The sequence below is a fragment of the Orycteropus afer genome, unplaced genomic scaffold (assembly GCF_000298275.1).
Source record: "Orycteropus afer afer isolate SDZICR_OR568_19922 unplaced genomic scaffold, OryAfe1.0 scaffold00362, whole genome shotgun sequence".
Taxonomy (NCBI): domain Eukaryota; kingdom Metazoa; phylum Chordata; class Mammalia; order Tubulidentata; family Orycteropodidae; genus Orycteropus; species Orycteropus afer.
Genome location: NW_006921949.1, coordinates 2,891,565 through 2,896,681, shown reverse-complemented (window position 1 = coordinate 2,896,681; position 5,117 = coordinate 2,891,565).

Genomic DNA, 5,117 nt, shown 5'->3' with positions numbered 1-5,117 from the left:
TTGGGAGAAAGATGAAGCAGTCTGCTTCTGTAAAGCTTTATGTAAAGATCTATGGGGATCACCATGAGTTGGAATCAACTCGATGCCAGTGGGTTTGGTTTTGGTTTTATAGCCTAGCCAACTTGATATAAAACTGATCATCATCCCAGGTAAGTTTTATTATTCTGATTTTAGATCTGGAATCTGAGTCTCTGGGAGGTAAAGGCTCTGGTCCTAGGATACAAGCTGTGTTTTTGCATTATACCATGTCTCCTGGAAGGGAAATAAATGCTTTCCAATCATGTTACAATCTCATCTTTTTGAAGATTTTAAAAATGTGAGAGAGGGTCCCAAACATGTATTGCCTGTTCCAGATATGGGTGATCTGCAAACAAATGAGTTCATGTATTGTGGCAGAACTCTAGGTGCAGTTGTGGAAACTGGGTATGAAAAAGATTGGGGAGGCAGCATAAAGTCATACAAAGACAATAGGCTTTGTAATCAAGAACAACTGGGTTTGCATTATGGCTTTGCCACTTTGCAAATATTGGGATCTTAGGCAAATTGCTAAAATTCCTTTTTTTAAAAAATGTATTTTATTAAGGTTTAATTGGTACACAATAAGATGCATTCATTTAATTGTGTATGTCAATGAATTTGAACAAATTTATACACCTGTGTAATCATACACATAATGAAGATATGCATTACTCACTCTTCTGTTAATGGATATTTTGGTAGTTTTCAGTGTTTTGCTATTGTAAACAAAGCCACTGTGAACACTGTAGTAAATATTTCATGGTGCATATGCAGAAAAGCTTTTCTGATGGTTTATACCTTGGAGTAGAACTATTTATTGAGTGTGCTCATCTTCAACCTTAACAGGTAGTGTCAGATTGCTGCCAATCTGATAGGTGTAAAATAGAATGGCATTGTTGGTTACAGAAGCATCATAATTTTTCCTTACATTTTTAATACATATGACTCTCTAGTCTCTTGAACTGTTCTCATTGTAAAATGAGAAAAATTACTGCTTTGGACTTTTTTTTTTTTTTATATCATGGAATACCTTAGCTCTGTCTTTATATGTTTTATTTAAATGAGCCTGTTTTCTCCTTTGAAATATATTTTATTATTTATTGGGCATAGAGAAATGACAGTGAAAAGAAATAATAAAAATAAAAAAATAATAAACACAGATATGCAGACACTGGGAGCTCTGGTAGCATAGTGGCTAAGGCACTTGACTGCTAACCAGAAGGCTGGCGGTTCAAACCCACCAGCCACTCCTCGGAAGGAAGGTTGGGCAATCCTACTTCCGTAGTGATACTGCCTCGGAAACCCAAGGAGGGATCGCTATGAGTCGGGGCCGACTCGATGGCAAATAACAACAACAACAAATGCAGACACTAAGGAGCCCTTGTGGCACAGTGGTTTAGCACTCACCTGCACAGCAAACCCATCAGCCGCTCCGTGGGAGAAAGATGTGGCAGTCTCCTTGTGTAAAGATTTACAACGTTGGAAACCTTACTGGGCAGTTCTAGTCTGTCCTATAGGGCTGCTAATAGTCTGAATCAACTCGATGGCAATGGATATGGGTATATAGACACTTGTTTTCTTCATAATTGTTATTTGATTTAAGGTAATATTTTCTTGGTAATTTCTTACTTGATTAATATATAAAGTGATCAGAATTCTGCATTTTATATGGGTATTGGAATATATCCCTTCTCACTAGAGAAATCCTAAGATGAGAAGTGTTAAGAATAGCTTTGGTAAGCAATTAGTTTAGTATTTGGCCACCCAGTCTAGTAGAATCCTTGGACCTTACTGCAATGCAGAGATGACTCTACTGAATGATGCCACTTTTGCATATTAAAGTACCACTCTATTTTTATTCAGTATCTACCTAAGAGGCTCAGCTGCACTTGGATACGCTTACAGCAGCTCCCTGAAGAGTTTCCCTGTGCTTGGGGGAAGAAGCTATGTCAGTAGATGAAAATTTACACCCTGTTGACCTAGGAAATGGAAAGACAACACAATAAACAAACATGAGATCATATTTCCATTTTGGTTGAGGACAAAGGGAACATTTAATCCTAAGCAGAGCAAGAGGAACAAGAGGAAATAAAATGCATGCTGACTAGTATTACAGTGTTTTTTCTTGCAGCTTTGTTCTGTGAAAATCCAGATGAGAAGGGAGTAAACATTTATTTCTTCCACTTTTCACAGTTACCTTTTAAATGTTTTAGAATCAAAAGAAACACCCAGCAGGAAAGTATATTTTTATTTACTCAAAGAATGTGGGTTAAGCGGGAGTGTACATGAAGGTAGGGACGGGGTGGGGGAGCTCTGCAGGCACAAGGAAATATTCAAGATAAAAATCATGGGAAAAAATGATAATTTCTAAGATATAAGACAGAAAACTCTGATTGGGGAAAGTTATTTATGTTGATGATAGGTTCCTAGACAATTGGGCCACACAAGTTTTCCTTTTGTTTATTGATTGGGCTGTTTAAAAATGTTACAAAGGCTGTCAAATCTGCAAACAGTTTCCTTTACTTCTTCCTCTAAGGTCTTAAGATGACAGCCAGATCTTTCTGGCATGTACAGTAAAAGGCAACTTTGGTGACGTTGCATTAAAACATGACTACGAAAGTTTTTATGCATAAGAGGTGGTAAGGAAGTTTTTAAGAGTTTTCTTCTGACTCATGGCTTTTATTAACAGTTAAAAGATCTGAACATTCTTTGGAAGAACTTAGATGTTTCCTCAGAATACTTTTGAAGAGTCAAACTTCAACTCATCTTGAATTAAAATAATAATTTAATTAAGATCCTTGAAACTGAACAATCTTTTCTTTTGAATGTGTGTGTGTCCTTTAGGTGCCTGAAGTTGTCCTTGTTCACTGTAAGGCTTTGAACCGGTTCATCCTGGCTCATGTCCCCACTGCTGAGAACTTGTCTCTCTATCCCAGATATACTGAATCAAAATATACATTTCAACAAGATTCCCAGGCAAATTCTCAGCAGGAGATCGAACAGGAATGAACTGGTTGGAAGGCCTGCTTCACAGTCAGCACTTGCCTGTATCAAGTTCTTGGCCCTCTATTCTAACACTGCCCTTCCAGTATTTACTTTCTGACAGGCACATCTGCACTTCAGCATCCTCACTTACCACTATCATTGCTGTGTCCAATATCATAAAACCTCAATGTCCTTAAGTGGCACTTCCATAGAACACTCATAGCTGCTAGATCAGACTCAGGAGAGAGACTGTGTGCTCAGGGTGAGAGAAGTGTATCCTGGGCACATGATTCACTTTCTAATGTAATGACTTCATTTCTATTATCCCAGAGGAATGCAGCAGGCGTATTGACATTTTGTCTACTGGCACCAGAGAAAACAGTGTGTTGCTGTTTTAACACACCCCAGCTGAATTCTGATAGGATACTAAGAAACTTTCTGTATAGACAGATGAATTAAACAGGCCTTCCTAAGGTTTAACATGAGTATACATCACCCATATAAAACAAGATGGCTTTAACTAGCTTTTTTTCTCCTCTTTAACCTGGACTTTAATAGAGAAAGGTCAGCCAGGTAGCAACCAGGTTTTCCTGGAACAAGTTTGTAATCTTCTTTGAAAATTTTTTAATGTCTTATGAAGGACGTCCAATCTTTGAGACTTCTGTCTTCTTCACAGACATTTAAAAACAGTATTTATTTTTAGGAGTAACTGTGTCTAATTTACCCTCATGCCCATTCCTTCAAACTCTCATTTAGCCTGCAGGCATTAGAACACTGACTGTAATTTAACACCGGGGTGTTGTGAAGAAAAGCCCTCCAAGCCCCCACTCCCAAATTAAAAAGCACCTTGATCTGCGTGCAGATCTCTGACATCTTCCTGTGGGATTGGGAGATATTTGCGCAGAATCTTCCAGCCATCTAATTGGACTTTTGGAAGAAAAAAAAAAAGGAAAAGGAAAAGGAAAAGGAAAGGAGGGCAGGAGTGAAAGAGATGCTTCCTAGGGCTGGTTACATTCCAGTTTGTAGCTTGTCAAAGTCAATGACATGAAAATAACAAAACAGGACTCAGTCGATGAATTTAAGGTTCTGTCTTCATTTAGATAAAGTCATCATTAAACTACTTCTACTTCCCCACCCTTAACTAAGATAGAATTAGGACTGCGAAGTTGGGTCACCTTTCAGTAATTTAATCAAATGGTTGCAGAACAGGTGGCCCTGAAAACGAGGAAACACACTAAGATGTAGAAGGGCTTGATGGACAATTCTGAGAAATTTCTCTCTTGCCACCTGATCCCAGCAGGAAATTCACTGACTTCTGTGTCCTGACTGAACAAAACAGAGGATAATAGCCTCTCGCTGAAGATTTTATAATTGAAGCTGAGACAGAGTGGGTCATGTGCATGTTTAGAACAGTGATTCCATTGTGAACTACAACACAAGTCCCACTTATCAGTCACACAAATGTTTAAGACCACAGAAAAGCATCTGATCTGGGACAGGAATGACAAAGTGAATCTTTCAGTTTTCCCCACTTTGCCATGAATACAAAGGAACTGATGACTACCTTGTTCTGGTTGAAGTCTTGCATTCCTTTTATGACCTACTCAATCATTAAAGGAGAGATAGAAAATTCCTGTCTGGAATCACTCCTACTACTTTCTAAAGGAAGTAACCTTTAGTCTTCATCACCCAATGACATAAATACCAAGACGGAGAGTTTTTGCTTTGCTTGCTTTCATCATTTTTCTTCATTTACCTGAGTGAATGCCTCAGTGTTGCTCTGGTAAGCAATATTAAGAAACATCACTCTAATGTGACAATATCTATTGACATTTAAAACACCTATGCCCTTCGAACTGGTAAGACAGTTTTTTAAAAAAGTATTAACACATATAATGGCAAATGTGGAAGATGAACTATTTACAAGGATAATCATAGCAGAATTATTTGTAATCTCCTAAGAGTGAAAATGGGAGCTCTGGTAGCATAGTGCCTAAGGCACTTGACTGCTAACCAGAAGGCTGGCGGTTCAAACCCACCAGCCACTCCTCGGAAGGAAGATGGGACAATCTACTGCCATAGTGATACTGCCTCGGAAACCCAAGGAGGGGTCG